The sequence below is a fragment of the Emydura macquarii genome, unplaced genomic scaffold, assembly GCF_026122565.2.
Source record: "Emydura macquarii macquarii isolate MOO-44397 ecotype Brisbane River unplaced genomic scaffold, CSIRO-AGI_Emac_v2 contig_3231, whole genome shotgun sequence".
Lineage (NCBI taxonomy): Eukaryota > Metazoa > Chordata > Testudines > Chelidae > Emydura > Emydura macquarii.
The window spans coordinates 985473-1002357 of record NW_027133368.1 but is presented as its reverse complement, the minus strand read 5'-3'; the positions used below and the strand labels follow the sequence as shown (position 1 = coordinate 1002357).

The 16885-nt window shown below is 46.9% G+C and overlaps 1 pseudogene; it reads left to right on the top strand.

Moving 5' to 3' along the window:
* Positions 1-16885, top strand: part of LOC137142569 (zinc finger protein 850-like) — a 44358-nt pseudogene that overhangs the window by 12675 nt on the left and 14798 nt on the right.

The window sequence follows — 16885 nt, the reverse complement described above, 5'->3', positions numbered from 1 at the left end:
CCCACTCACCCAGTTTTGTGAGATCCCTTTCTAACTCTTTGCAGTCTGCTTTGGACTTCAGTCACTTGAGTAGTTTTGTATCATCTGCAAATTTGACCACTTCATTGTTTACCCCTTTTTCCAGATCACTTATGAATATGTTGAACAGTGCTGGTCCCAGTGTGAGCCATCCCTAAGAGTTGTTCAAACAAATTGCACTCTTGTTTTATTGTAGAAGTGAGATAGAGATAGATACTATTTTTTCCTTTACTGTTCTGATAATGGTACAATACTGTTTAGTGTGGCATAAGTGAACTCCATCTTGTTAGTTTCTTGAAGTAAACTCTTTTCTGAAACTTCTACTAAGCCTAAAAATATCTTGATGAATTTTCTGTGTGTGTGTGAGTGTGGAATGTATGTGCAGGACATAAAAAGACACCAGCTTAAACTGTTCTGACACAGAAAGGGGAGTAAAGATGCAGACTGCCATCCTGGCCCTGGAGGCTGAAGAATGCATATCGAGGACCCTAAAGTGCAGATAAACAACCCTAAAGTACAGAGGGATCCACTCTGGGAATGAACAAAGTACAGAAATAAGAGACTAGTGATGCTTGCAATTAGCTGGTGATTAACAAATATACTGAACCTGGAGGCAGCATGATACTGTCTAATGTTGCAAAGTCGATTGAAAAAAGATTGAGCCAGGTGGAGTGATAAGGAGCATTTATTCGGCTACAGCCTCTAGACCACTCATTCCCCTTCGCCTTGCGACCAACGAAGTGAGCCCCGAGTTAACTACTCTACAACTTTTTATCTAAAATACTATGTAAATACACACACTTCTACAACGCCCCATGAAACCCCTATTTGGTGATATAAAAGGTTAGAAAATGAATATCAATGGCTCTAGAAGGCATATAATTATACCTGCCTCTGTTTATTATTTACCACTTAACCTGCGTGGCATATGCATTTTCCCTGTGAATTTGGCTATCTTGACAGCAGGAATGACCATAAATTTCCTTAACGAATCAACTGCAAAGGAAGAACAAGGAGGAGATATCCTGAGCTTTCTCTAATAGGCATGCTGTCTGAGAAAGAAGAGATAACACACTTCTTACCACCTTCTTTGTCCAGATGGTGAGGGGAGGAATAGAAGGGGGAACATTGCCTGCCTGTATTATAACCCCATTACCATCATACCTATTGGTCAGGTCATTTTGCCCTGCTTCAGTGTTTACTTCCCCCCCTCCCTGACTCTAAGACTAGGAAGCTGCTGTGTGATCAGCACATGATTATTGCTTGTGTAGTACATGGACTTTTTAGCCCACAGCAGGGGTCCCACTGAGGACAATTCATGCCCAAAGCCTGGGGCCAATTCCCAGCCCCCCAGAAATTTGGCCCAGCTCTGACCTCTTTTGTCCCCATGCCCACAGCACTGACAACTCCTGACCTGAACTAGGGGAGCAGACCTTGCAGCTCAGGCCCAGGGCTAGCAGCCGGTCAGCGTGTTGTGGAGAAAAGAGACCACATCTTACAAACCTCCCTGGATCAATCTCTCAGCCAAGTGAATCTCACACAGAATCAGTGTCACCAGGAGACACGTCCCCTGCCTCTCTGAGTTGGGCAGCCTGTCTAGAACCAGGAACCCATCACCCCAAGTTCTGGTTAATATTGGGCGCTCTCAGGAACATTCCCAAGTCTCTAAGATGTCCCATCGGGATGTCTGTGTTCTGTTCGCCCATTGACACTGTGCCGTCAATGCATGATGCCTCCATAAAGCTGAGGGGAACTGCCTGTTCCTAGGGAATGTGGTTCCTTGGAGAGGGAGGGCCCCTGCAGCAGGGTGGCCACAGCGCAAGGTCTATTAATGAATTAATTATTATTGTCATAAAGAAAGAAACCTTGAAAACACAAAGAGGGAGAGGACTGACAGTGTGACTGTGTTACCACACACGGCACATTTCACCACAATTACAATACACAATCACACAACTTCACAATTTCTCAAAGCTGCCAAAATCAGACAATGTTACGCAGACATCACATGCTGGGGGGGTAAGAATCAAATAAATCATAGTAACAAATGACAGAGACAGACAATCCAGGGCAGACCCAGGGCATTCCATCTCGCTAGGACCCAGGAGACGCTACTGGGCAGCAGGAACAGGAAGTGAAGTGAATCGTGTGTGCGCTGCTGGCGCTGCAGTGATTCTTGGTTGCGGTGCGATCTGACCTACGTTCATCGCAAGATCACTGGAGCCCGGAGCCTGGCTGCGGACGGGAGGTTTCCTACCGAGGGAGGAACATTCCCGCTGCTCCCCGAGAGACTCGCCCGGTGCAGAGCCCGGCTTGTCCCGATCACCGGGACCCAGAGCCTGCTCCAGGGAGGCCCCACGTGGAGAGAAGGTGAGACCTGCCCGCCCCGCCAGGGAGCGATGCGCCCGGTGCAGCCTGTGTGCAGGGCAGGGGGATGCCCCAGGCTGCTCCCAGCTCCCATTGTTCACAGTGAGGGATTGGGGGGGGGGGGGCGGGGCAGAGGGTGTGGGAGCCAGAAGGGGCTGCACAGGGGCTGGGGGCTCTGGCAGCCAGAAGGCCTTGAGGGGGAACCAGGGATGCAGGAGGCGTGAGGGGATATGGGTCCGCTGAAAGGAGGATGAGGGAATAGGCAGGAATCGGGGGCAGGGTGTGAATTCTGGGGCTCAGGGGAATAGCTGGACTAGAGGGAAACTGAGGGGGGCTAAAGGGAGGAAAGGGGGGGCTGTGGGGAGAGCGGAGTGTGTGGAGGCTGGACAGGGAATAGCAGTGCAAGCGGAGACTGGCTGGGGCAGGGAGAGCCGGAGGGATGGGGATAGATCCAATGGCAGCTTAACCCTCCTCCTCAGCCCTGGGCTAGCAGAGGGGCAGGGGGCTGCCCCGCCCAGCAATCTGTGGGGAATCTTTCCATAGGAATTGTCAAACAGGCATGAGAGGTAGGGAGGGGACTTCTCCCTAAGGGATCGGAATTTACACTTTAAATATCCCCCCCCTCAACACACCCCCCCTGCTCCCATTTTAGTCTTTAATGTTTTTAAAAGCCAGTCTCCTTATTTTGGGGTCTGACTCCTGAATGTGAAATGTTTGGGCTTGACAGGACTGAGATGGGTCTTGCTCTGATTTCTGTGCAGGATTCTGTGTCAAACCAGAGTCACTGCTGGCAGCAGCAGGCAAGGAGCCCGTACACCTGGTATTTACTTTGGTTCGGCTCAGGTTTGGGTTCAGTTGTTTTCAATATGTCGGGTTTTATTTATGGTTCAAGCCACCCAAAGAAACAAAAATAAAAATCCAGTTACCGGATTAAATCCTATGTCAATGTGAGTGGAGGTAAATTCAAAAAAGAGAGCTGCAACTTAAAATGAACAATTTGTCGAGCAACCTAAAGTAACATCTTTAAATATTTGCTTTGTCATTTTGGACCGCTGCAGTGAAAGGATATATTTGAGGCATAGAAATTTTCTTTCACCGCTCACTTATGTTGCTGGAATTGCCAGTAAATTTTTTGCTAGTTGATACAGCTTGGGCATGACATTTCTCTGATGTTCCCAGTAGTTTGATGTTTTCTTTCTTATTGCCAGCGGCACTACTAGGAACACACTGTGCTGCAGGCAGACTGGCCTGCCTCCCAACCAGAATTTGGCTCTGAATCCGAGTCTGCTGTAGCCAGCCAGGATGGGTGAAGAGAAAGACCAACTCTGGGAGTGGGGTGGGGGATCCGACGTGGGTATCAGACAGTGCCCTGGGTGGGGTGGGAGTGCGTCCTGCAGCTGGCTTCAGTGAGGAAGGGAGGTTGGAGCATGCCCTCTGCCTCAAGTGGGGCAGCTGGAGGGAAGGGCTGCCCCAGGCATTGGGGATGGTGGGCAGAGGTCTGTCTAAGGGGTGAAGACTGGGGAGCCATTACCTCTGCCCTTGGACTTGAAGAGTTGTTATGAACTTCAGGGCCCAGGGAGCATCCCACCTCTTCTCTCCCCAGGGGACATCTCAGAGATGGTTCATCTACCTCTGGGCCCCCTTCTGCCTCCCATGGTGTGCAGGCAGCTCCCAAGCCTCCCCTCTTCCTCCCTGCACTTGTGGGCTGGCCCCTTCTATTCTCATTCCCTTCTCACTGCCCTGGGCCGGGCCGTTCTGGGAGCCAGCACCAGCCCATTGGCTGTTTTGTTGTTTTCTCTTAAAATGAAAATAAGATCACTGTAGTTTTTTGGGTTTTTTTTAATTGAGCTTAAAAATGCTGAATCTTTAACTGGTCCCTGCCCCCCTTTTACTCCCAGTTCAGTTATGGTTCAGGTTCGCTTCCTGTTTCAGTAGGAAATACCAGTTTGAACTGGTTCTCTGGTTTCAGCGTGAGTCCAGATGGGCAAATGAGATCAGCATTGACCTGACTGTCCCTGGGGGCGGCAGAGGCAGCATGGGGAGGCTCGGTCACTAGCTGCCTGCAGCAGAAGGCTCTGGGAATTGCTACGGCAGAGGAGGCTGGTGTCAGTCTCTGTGCTCAGCATACTAGAGCCCTAGAGGTAGCTGGGCTTCCTGGGGCAGATGCTGCTCCCTCCACTGTGATCTGGGAGTCGGGGCTGAGCAGTTGCTGCTGCTAAGCGGGGTCTGTGCTGGGACAGACCCTCATTAAAGCCTCACTGTGCCCAGCCAAGGGGGAGACTTTCTCCTGTGACTGGAACCAGGCCCTAGTGCAGCCCTGGGCTCTGCCAGTATCAGCTCCTGAGCCGGAGACTCCAGGTGATCAGAGGGAACTGGGGGAAGTGCTGGAAACAGGCAGGAAAGTTACTGTGGAGAAATTGCCCCATCTCACCCCATCTCTGCTCCCCGTGTGCCTGGGAGTCCCAGAATTGCTGCTCAGACACACCCAGCTCACACTGCTGTTAGCAGTGGCTATAGCTATTGGAGAGGAAACTCCCACAAGAATGGCAGGACAGTAACCAGTTCTTCCATGCAGAAGGGAGAGTGGAGAGAGAACGTCCTGCCCTTGGGGAAAGTGTCAGTGGGAATCTCCGAAAGTGGCTCCTTCACTTGTGCTCTATTCTAGCGTTGGGCTCAGAGACTGTTCTTGGGAGGGTTGAAAAGTGTCTCCCGATGGGAGGTCAGGTGTGTGTTGTAATAATGTAACTAAGGGTTTCCCGGCATGGCGGAGTCTAGAGTGTCTGTCTGCAGGGAAAGAGCCTGGGTGGGGGGAATTGGGCTGTGAAATGGACTAATACTAATTCAGAAACCTCCCCAGTTGCCCTTCTCACCCTGCCAGGCTGCAGATTAACGACCACGTGTTGCTCTAGATCATCCCATCTTGCTAGAGCACAGTGAAGGGAAATGGTGGATTCAGCTCACGTAGGGGAGTGTTTTGTGGGAGCTGCTGAGGAGGGCTCTTGTGTGGGGAGGGGGAGCAGAAATACACAGGGTGAGGCAGGAGTGGGAGAGGCTGTGACAAACATGCTGGGACATGCTCAGGATATGGCCTGATTTATGAACAGGTCCAGTGTGAGTGTGAGTGAGTGAGTGAGCGCGCATTCCCCCATTTCCAGACAGGACTGGGAAAACAGATCAATGTGCTAGAGCCTGAACCCCCTAAGCAGAGACTGTGGCTGTGACGCACTGCACCCTCATATTTACCAGTGTAGTATAATTGTGTATTGTTTAATGCAAAGTATGTCATGTAAGATGTTTTTGTAATGCTCATGATGCACTGAGCATTACTGTCATAGTGATATGTCTGTTGCAATTTCATGTGTACGGTTATGAGGCTCCACTATGTAATATTCCCAAAGATGTGTCCTCATGGCCTAAAACAGATCCAGGCAAACCTCTCCAGGAGCAAAGGGGCAGATAGCACCTCATTAAAGGTGTGTATAAAACAAACCCAGCCCAGCCTTCCAGGAACAAGGGACTGGCCTGGCTATTGAAGGGGGATCCGCTCAAGTGAGCCACCCCTTCCCTGGGGCAGCTTGGAATCATGGGGAGGTGATGCTTACTGACTTAGAATATGTACGAGTCCATGTAAGACATTGTTTGTCACCTGACTCTGGGGAAGGGCGGGGCAAATCCCCAGAGGGGAGAAGGAACATTTTAAAGAGAGGAGACTTTTTGTCATGCTCACTCTCTTCCACCTCCATCCATTTACAAACATCACCAAACAACCAAGTGCTGACCAAAGGGGAGAGCCTGGCTTTGTAAGGTTGCTGAAAGTGTTAAGCTTAATACAGAATGTGTTTTGCTCTTGTTTATTTTGACCAAATCTGACTTGCTATCCTCTGATTTATAATCACTTACAATACTTCTATAGTAAATAAATGTGTGTTTATTTGACCTGAAGCTGTGCATTTGGTTTAAGGTGTGTTGGAGACTCCATTTGAAGTAAAAAGGCTGGTGCATATCAATTCCTTTGTTTAAACTGATGAAAACGTATGAGTTGAATTGAATTGTTCAGTGGGCATCACTGAGCATCGAAACATGGAAGTTCCTGGGGTTGCATCTGGGGCTGAGCATAGTTGCTGGACACATTCTATTGTCTGATCCAAAGAGTGGCTGGCTGGAAGCACTCTCTCACTTGGTTAGGGGCCACTTGCATCCTAAAGACTGTGTGTGAACTGATCAGAAATGGGGTTCTCACAAAAGAGCTGTGATGGGCTCCAGGGGTGGGCGATTGGGGTGGCACAGCAGTTCACCAGTGCAGATTGCACCAGGGGAACGTCACAGTGGCAAATTACAAAAGGAAGGTGCTGGGATTCCTGTCTCTGATCCCTGTGTGGTGCTCTGCTTCCAATACCCAGCCTGTGCCTGTAGGTGTGTGGTAAATGAGAAGACCCTGCCCTCCTCTGTCTGTTGGGAGGAACAAGGAACTCTCACCATCTGTGTTGCCTGAAGCCTTCTGGCCACTCTGAGCGAGGTCGGGGTGGGATTCCGCTCCTCTGGTCCTCCCAGAGCTGTCCTTTTTTTGTGCTTCTTCCCCTATGAACAGTGGGATTGTGGCTGGGGCAGCAGGTACTGAGTGGGGAGCGCCTGTTGTTTCAGATGCCGGTGACATTCGAGGATGTGGCTGTGTATTTCACGGAGGGGCAGGGGGCTCTGCTGGACCCCAGTCAGAGAGCTCTCTACGGGGAAGTCATGCGGGACAATTATGAGAATGTGACATCTCTGGGTAAGGATTTGTTTCCCCTCAGCTATCTGAAGGCATGGGGCCTGCATTTCTGCCTCTGGTCAGGTTCTTCCCTGGTCAATTAGATTAGAGGGGAATGGGTTACCTAGTCCACAGCTCCCGTGGGGGAGAACAGTTCACCTCCGAACCCCCTCCAGTGGGATAGGGGAATCATTGACCTAATAGACATGCTAATTCATCTCCATCCCTCCAACCTACACAGGGGCACAAGTAGCGTATTATCCTATCTACATTAATTCTCACTTACACACAGGATCTCTGTTCCCTTTTTTCCTTAGACTAGCGCTGTCCGTGGGGAGGGTTCTGAAGATTTAGATAGAGGCAGGGGTTTAACACTGGAGCTATGTGTGCCTCAGCCAGTCCCCCAAAGCGCACAGATCCTGAACATTCCGAGTGAGGGTGTGACATCCCCACCTTCCTTGAGACATCTCCCTCTGCCCGAGCAGCTCAGTGACCATGTTCCCATCCATTCAGATCCTGCAACCCCACAGAAAATCACGGGGTCAGTTTAAACTCAAGTATTTTGTGACAAATACTCCACCATTCCTCCGAGCAGTCTCATCATGCCTGATTTCATCCCTTGAGCAGGACTCTCCATTCCCAAACCTGACCTGATCACCCAGCTGGAAGGAGGGGAAGAGCCGTGGGTCCCAGATCTGCAGGCCTCTGAGGAAAGAGGCACCCGCCCAGGTGAGGAGTCAGTGACACTGACACAGGAACTATATGGCCAATGAAGTAAAAAGGTGAAAATCCCAAAAATGTGGTTTGAGCACCCTCAGTTCTGCCTCATTTCAGCCAGGTCAGCCTGTGGCTAGGAGATGTCGCATCATCATGGCGGATATTGCTCATGGCTTCCCACCTGCCCGGTTAGCTTTCAAGAGTTTTTTTCCTGTCTTCACTTCCCTTTGAGAGTTTGGATGGGATGTGGAGGCAGAATCCAGTTTCTCAGTGTCCCAGGAAGTTTTTTCATCGTGTTTTCCCTCTTTGCTATTCGTCTTTCTGTCCTTTGTGACTCCTGCCTGAATTCTCTCTCTCCCTCAGCAGGTGATGAGACAGTGAGTGGGACCGAGGAGGTAAATCCACAGCAGGAAGGTCCGAAGCAAGTGGAACTGCAGGAGACGTATTTGAGAAGAGGTGGAAGGAATTTTTCCCAGTTCTTGGAAGAGAGAAAAGCCTGGAGAAATTGGCACAGTTCAGAGAAGAAGCTGGGAAACCACCAAAGGAAGAAAATGGATGAATCCATTGAACGTGTGGGAGGAGGCAAGGATCCTCAGGGAACCACAGCCCAGAAGACAAATCACAAGGAAAAGAAATCCTATAAATGCTTGGAATGCGGGAAAACCTTCAGTCGGCACTCAAGCTTTATTTGCCATCGGAGAACCCACACGGGAGAGAAACCCTATAAATGCCTTGAGTGTTGGAAAAGCTTCAGTCAGCTCTCAGGCCTTATTAATCATAGGATAATCCACTCGGGTGAGAGACCATATAAATGCCCGGACTGTGGAAAAACCTTCAGTCGGCGCTCAGGCCTTATTGTCCATGAGAGAATCCACACTGGAGAGAGACCCTATAAATGCCTTGAGTGTGGGAAAAGTTTTAGTCAGCTCTCAGGCCTTATTATTCATAGGAGAAACCACACGGGAGATAGACCCTATAAATGCCTTGAGTGTGGGAAAAGTTTCAGTGCACCATCAACTCTTATTGTACATCAGAGAACCCACACAGGAGAGAAACCCTATAAATGCTTGGACTGTGGGAAAAGCTTCAGTCAGCGCTCACGCCTTATTAGCCATGAGATAATCCACACAGGAGAGGGACCATATAAATGCCTTGTGTGTGGGAAATGTTTCAGTGCACAATCAGTCCTTCTTATACATGAGTGGATACACAAGGGAGAGAAACCTTATAAATGCTTGGACTGTGGGAAAAGCTTCAGTCAGCGCTCAGTTCTTATTAGCCATGGGAGAACCCACAGGGGAGAGGGACCAAATAAATGTCTTGAGTGTGGGAAAAGCTTCATTCATCGCTCAGTCCTTATTAGCCATGGGAGAATCCACACAGGGGATAAACCATATAAATGCTTGGACTGTGGGAAAAGCTTCAGACGGACCTCAAATCTTATTAGCCATGGGAGAGTGCACACGGGGGAAAGACCCTATAAATGTTTGGATTGTGGAAAAAGCTACAAACACAGCTCAAATCTTGTTAGACATCGGAGAGTGCACACAGAAGAGAGACCGTATAAATGCTTGGACTGTAGCAAAAGCTTCAGTCAGCGCACAGACCTTATTAACCATGGGAGAGTACACACGGGGGAAAGACCCTATAAATGCTTAGAGTGTGGGAAAAGCTTCACACGGAGCTCAAATCTTATTATCCATCGGAGACTGCACACGGGGGAGAGACCATATAAATGCTTGGACTGTAGCAAAAGCTTCATTCAGCGCTCAGACCTTAACAACCATGGGAGACTGCACACAGGGGAAAGACCCTATAAATGCTTAGACTGTGGAAAAAGCTTCACATTGAGCTCATATCTTCTTACCCATCAGAGATTGCACACAGGGAAGAAACCGTATAAATGCTTGCACTGTGGGAAAAGCTTCCGTTGGCGCTCAGTCCTTAAGAGCCATGGGAGAATCCACACAGGAGAGAGACCCTATGAATGTTTGGACTGTGGGAAAAGCTTCAGTCAGCTCTCAGGCCTCATTAGCCATGGGAGAGTGCACACGGGGGAAAGACCCTATAAATGCTTGGACTGTGGAAAAAGCTACAAACACGGCTCAGATCTTATTAGGCATCGGAGAGTGCACATGGGGGAGAGACGATAAAAATGTGTTGCGTGTGGGAAAAGCGTCGGTGAGAGCTGAAAACATCAGAGAATCCACACGAGAGAAACCCCATAAATGCTTGGATGCTGGGAAATTTTCAGTCCCAGCTCATACCTTCCTTAACCTTCCATATGGGACAGAATCTATAAATGCCTCAGCTATGGAAAAGGATTTATTGGAAGATCACACCTTGCTCCACATCAGACAATCCACACAAGAGAGAGATCCCCTAAATGTTTGAATTATGGGAAAAGCTTCAATATCTGCAGGAAAAGGTTGAGTTTGAACTCACACATTACTCCACATCAGAGGATTCACCGAAGAATGTGAGAGAAGGTTCATTTGGTGCTTGCACAGCATCAAGCATCAGCAGATTGACTCAGGAAGAGCCCTCTGAGATGTCCTTAGCATTGGAAATCCTTCAGTTGGAGCTAACGCTGCATTGTGGATTGGAGACTCCTCCACACCTGGGAGAAATTCTTTCCATGCCCTGCCTGGGACTGCCCCTAGTACAACCTCCATTTCGTTATTCCCACACACATCCGAGGCATTTGGCTCCCAACTGTCCAACTGCCCATGTCTCCAGGCAGGTTCCAGCAGCAGAGAGGAGGCCACGCCGGGGCCGGGCGCTGCAGTTGGAAGTGGGGCCAGAGTCAGAGGGCTCTAGTTCGGCCTAGGGCCGAGGCTGGGAGCGGGACTTCAGTGACCAAAGTTCAAGGGTGCGGTGGGAGCTGGGTGTGACAGTCAGGGCCCCCCACAAACATGCCTCTGTGCCACCCATGAGCGGCGCTCCCCACACTTTGTGGACCTCTGGTCTAAGCAAACCCCAGGCAGAGGAGGAGAAATCCCATTTTCTATCAGCCTTTGGCTGGGCTCCCCCACGAACCTGGAGCTGGTCCCTGCAGGGGGGGTGTCCCTGGTGGCTGGTATCTCTTCCCCTCCCTAAATTCCCTAAGATGCTGGGTTTCAGGGGATCAAATGTGGAGGGAGCAGGAGGGATGGGTTTTGGGGAAGAAACTGGGGGATTGAATGGTGCATTTGGTGGTGGTAGGAAGCCGCGGATGCCAGGTCCTGGGGAAATCAAATGTTAGGGATCATGGGCTGTTAGGAGAGAGAGTACGAGGAAAGGAGGTGCTGCCTCTTTTCCCCGCCCCCCATTGCAATCATAAAGCACCAGGGAGAGGCTGATTTCCACAGGGCTTTTGTGGGAGGTGTTAAGGCCTTGGAATCCCACATTTGCGTCCACAGCGTTAGCCTGTGAGGCTCTGTCTATGGTGGGAAAAGTGGGTTGGGTTCAGCTAGCAAATCCCCTCTGACCCTCCCCCACCTTTCCTAGTCTAGACTGACCCCAACCATTTTATATATTCTGATCCCCCCATTAGCAGAGTGATTGTTGGAGTCACTGAGTTCCCCCTTTGGGGAGAGATTGTCTCATTCACACTTCGATGTCTTTGATCCTGAATCAGACTCCCGCGGGCTAGAGATGAAAGTGTCCCAGACGTGGAGGAGGAATTCAAATGAACCCCAAAGCTCCGTTTGAGCTTTCTCAGGTAAATCCCTGTTTCCATCTATTGGTTAAGTGGCTTCTGGGCTTTTTCCAGCCAAGTCCAGAAGATTGGGAAATGGGCAGATTTTGACTTTGGTTTGTTTTTTGTTTCCCTCTTGCATTATGACTGTGGAAAACTTTTGTGAATGACTCAAAAACAAATAAGGAGCTGAGTACAGCAGGTTTAGCCAGTTTAGAAGAAAATGGATACATTTATTTTCCTCCTTTTGGGAATAACGATTCTGTGGCATTTCATTTATAAACATGAACGTGTTTTATAGAATTGTTGTTTCTCTCTTCCTGAAAGCTGTTTGGACACTTACTTTGATATTAGCTTAGTTTGAGAGGATGTAGCACAGCTTTAATGAGGACTTAATGAGGGAAATTATCATTTGCCAGGACAGTCTTTTTTATTTTATTTTAAGCTTTCTTTACCCTTTATTATGAGATGTTATGTTGTTTGAACAATGAAAATGATCCATATCTCTGAGTGTGAGATTCACGGTCTGAGAGGCCAAGACTGAACCAGGCCTGGAGTTCCTGCCTGATCCCTTCAGAGATGTGAGATACAGTCAGGAGGGGAAGAGGGTGGGAGGTGAGGGGAATAGAGCTGGGAAACAGCAGATTTATCTTTTGAGAGTCAGACAGCTGAGGCTAACCTATGAACTTGCTACACCCATGCCAGAGAGAGATAGGAGTTGCCCTGTTAGTGATGGGTGAAGACATCCCTGAAATCTAAAAGCCTAAAAATGATGTCCTCAGATGAATGATATGGGGAGGGAAAATATTTCCCAATTGCTGAGAGGACGAGGTTGGGCAGAAGCAAGAATGAAGCTGGGGATGTCAACAGGCCTGGGCCAGCCTCAAAGCCAGGCTGACCCCATCACTGAGGCCAGAGGGAGATGAGGAACGTGACAGCCCAGCTGGTCACCCTCTCCCTATCTACTTCAGCGTCCTGTGTGGGGATGACAGAGACTCTGTGTCCCAATCAGCGCACACTGCATCCCTCAGCGCCTTGGATTCCCTGCCCTGGGTCTGTAGGAACAAACTTGTCATGAAACACGCAAGTTATTAAGTAAATTGTTTATCGCAGATTGTTACTCTTAGTCTATTAATGTTGGGGCACCTCTGGCTTTGAGGCAGCAGAAAGTCGTGTTGCTGACTGAGCTGGTCCATCATGATAAGTATTAGGATTCCTGTAGAATCTCTGGGGTTCTAGTACCATACTTTGTTGAGAATAAACCTGGCTAACCGAGACTGAACCGAGTCTGTGGTCTTTTTGAGTAGTACTGTTGAGGTCTGCTGGCTCAGCCACCTATGCACAGCTGGGACAGCATGTGGAGAGAACAAACAGAGAAGCGAACTGACAACAGGAAATAACCAGTGCTAGTAGTTTCAGCAATCACCTCTCACCCTGAACAGCACTTTCTGTTTCCATCGTAACATCTGTTTTAGTTGTAATTTTTTTTATACACAGTGTCATTCTTTGACTTTAGATGACATCAAGCATGACAGATTACCTGTGTTGGTGTCCATACTTTGCAAGTTTCCTTAATCCACCAATCCTTGATCATCTGCTATTTTTTCTCTTCATCCAGCAGACTAATGCTTTATCACATATCACTACTAGGAATAGAACTTCATTCTTAAATATTCACCACCTGCCAGATTTCTAAAGGTTGAATGCACCTAGACGCTTCTGAAAATCTCACTAGTCACCAACTACCTTAAAAAATGTTGCCCTAAGGGCATTGGACTATACTGTAGGAAATCTTTCTCAAATTTCTACTGTAAATGTTTCTAAACATAGATATACAGCCCCCAGGATAGATTCACCAACTACAGAACTTTTTAACCCTCTTTCCCCCCCACCATACTTTGTGCATCCACAAGTAATGACTTTTTTTGGGGAAAAAAAAAAAAAATTAAAGCTCAGCAACTCCTAAATACATTTTTGATTCTTGATTCTTGTTCTATGCCTGTCTATTTCTTTATTTCTTTAGAGGACACTGCTGTTACCTCTGCCAAAGACTCCATGTATCTAAAATGATTGTACATTCCTGTGTTGTTCAATACCATTTTGGACTTACAGTAACATGTGCCTGCCTGCTTTGTAACTGAAATTGTATTTAAAATCCTTAAGGAAGCCCCCGTCCTGCAAACACTGAAGAACACACTCAAGTCTTCCATGAGTTGCAGACATAAATGCTGGTTTTTTTACTGGATTGTTTATACTTGTAATTGCATATTTTAATTCTGTAGCCTTTTATGCATGCTACATATTTTATGATGACACATTGCGGTCATGTTCTTCATTCTGACAAGTTTACAATCCAAATGAAACATTTTCTAAACAAATTATTCTGTTCCTTTTTTGCACTTTCACGGGAGGGAGCTGGTGGGGGCATAGTTCTGACCTCACCTCGTATGTCTTTTGGTGAAATTATAGTGCTTTGTCTCCACTATGTTTTTATGCTGGGATAGATAATGCATGTTGCTTATTGTGTGGTAAAAACTCACATTTTATCAGCATTGAGGACCCAAACACTAAAGCTGACTCAGATGTTAAATGCACCATTATTTTTTATGGCTTGACAACTCTGATAATCATTGTGCATTTATCACTGCTCCTTCGCCATCAGAGTTGTTTGCATCTGAATGTCTGCAGCCCCCCATTTGTGTGGGTGTCATGTGAAACCAATTTAAGTATTTTAAACTAATGAAATTAAGGAAGCCCTGCCCGCCAATGTCCCGTATAATCTTCCCTTTATTTATTAAGGGCTGCTCTACATGAGGTGATACCTAAGGTGTGAAGTTAAGGAGCTTACATTACAGTGCATTAAACCCTGCTGTGGACATGCTCATACATAAGTAGTGGCCTTAGTTTTCTCAACTGCCCTCAGGGCAATCATAGAAGATTGCAGGAGTCCTTCATATACATCAGGCCTTTGACCTGCCTTGAACATTTATAAAGTTTTGTACAGTCCAAATGTAAGACTCATTTGCCTTTTATGTTTTTAAGTCCAAAGACATGGAGGAAAGCAGTGGGGGCATTCATCTGAACACGCCTGAGCATGTTCCTGGCTAGAAAAGCCTTTGCAATATTTCAGAGGTATCAATTTTGGCCTAACAAAATATCAATAAATAGTTTAAGGTTAAAATTTCAGGGGACCTTGATCCTTGTCTCTGCCCTGCACTGGTCAGGTCATCTTTCATGAGCAGGAGACTGAAGGCCAGATAGTGTCATGATAGACCCTGCTGTGCTCGCAGAGGGTGTTGACCTAGCTGTGCAGTGATCCCCTCTGTAAGCAATGTATATATATCGGTTCATTCTTGTTGCATTAGAATTAAGCAATTGATCCACATTTTTGGTGTTTTAACTGTAAAGATTGCTCTTGTTAACTCTCAGACTGGAATCTGCTATTAGTGTGGTCTAGAATTGACACGACTCTCGTTCGATAATGACAGAAAGGCTTTAATTACTATACTTATAAACATACCAGATGAGCCCCCAAACCAAAAGTCCAGTATTTTAACTGAAAAAGCAATTATGCTCACCAATGTAGGCAAGAGGCAGCGATAGTTTCTTTGCAGCTTCCCCTGAGAGCCTGGATCCGTGGTATCAGAAGACAGCTGGGCAAAAATGGCAGTTGTTGTCAGTTTCTTGTCCAGAGGGACTCTTGAAGCTTGCTTGCCTTGCTTATTTCTATTGCTTCCTTTTATATTCTTAAATCCAATGTTTTTCAAAGCATTTTGGTAATTTACATGAGTAAACACAGGAATTCCCAAAAACAATACAAGAGGGAGTGACCCATGTGTTTTACTTAGTTAAAAGGTGCTATCCACCTAGATTTGTTGTTTAGTTTCAGTGTTCTACCCTTCAAACAAAGGGGTATTGGGATTGTTGTGATTAAATTGAGCAATACCAGGGGTGGCATCCAGCCATGGGCTTTGATCATAAGGTATTTTGAGAGATCTGGATCCATGGAGGTCTAGCACGCCCAGCATTTAACATATTTCTGTTTACTGCATAGATGAGTTACTCCTAGAGGATAAGTTCATCAGGGAAAATGGTCCAGATAAGAGAGGCAATTAATAAACAGTTATCTTAATGAAATACCAGACATACTTTGCGAATGGAAAGACAGCATGGGTGTGTTGCAATGAGAAACAACCACCCCTTTTCAAAAGGGACTCCAGCCCCCATTTTACATACTCTGCAATGTGCAATTTATTAATATTTGGTAGCTAAATTTTATAAGTAGGCCCAGCCTAGCTGAAATTTCATGGTCTACAGTCCCCAGCTTGATGCCCATAAGACATTTATGTGGCATCACCTAGACATTCCAGCACTACCATCAAGGCAGGAAGAGCCACTACCTCTGAGGTTACATCTTCTCACTGGACATGCTTGGGTGCCTGCATTTATATTCGAGTGAAGAGAGCACGCAGCTCTTCTTCACGGGCACGGGACTCGATTTGTAAGAACAGGATGGTCCTACATACGAGAATACATTGTATTATTTTCAACAAACACCAATGCTCAAAACCACCACAATGGGGTGTAAAGCCAAATTTAGAATGCTAGTGGAAGTTGGAGACCATCTGAAAAGGATTTCCCACATGCGGTGCTGCGTGGTATCTTTTGCTTCATCTAATAAATGGATAATGGATTTGCTCACGTGTTGCACGGTAATAACAGTGTGGTTTGCTGAAGTTTGAACTTCTTGAACCTTTTTATATAAATCTGGGTGGTGAATTAGTTTCTGCAGCTCATCTGAGGGCATTCCTAACTGGACATCATTTAAATAAAGTCTTATTAAAAATATGAAATCCCCAAGTGAAAGATTGTTGGTCAAGTGTTTGTCTATTAAAGTTAAAATCAGATCCTAAAATTTCTACGTTTCAAAAAAAGTTAGAACTTTCATTTAAAACAACATTTTGTGAATTGATTATTAATACATTTCATGTAGTTCAAAGACACACACACCCTTCCCAAATATCAATGATAACACTTTGATTTGAGTACTCCTTTTACATCTAATATTGACGTTCTGCTTGATCATTACTTAAGCATACATCTTTATAATACAAAACATAACCGGGACACATATACGCATGTTGGTTAATTTTTTCACAGGGTTGAAAATTAATTTTTTTCCAGCGATCTTGTACTTTAACTGCCCATTGGGAAGATATGATAGGCATGAGGACAGTTGGATTAATGGTAATACCCAGGGGCACTAGTGGGCTAGCTATCAAGACTGGCTGTGGCTGATATTCAAGAATGGCAAGGCTTAATATTCAGGTGGTGGTATTAAGTGCCAAGGTGATTAA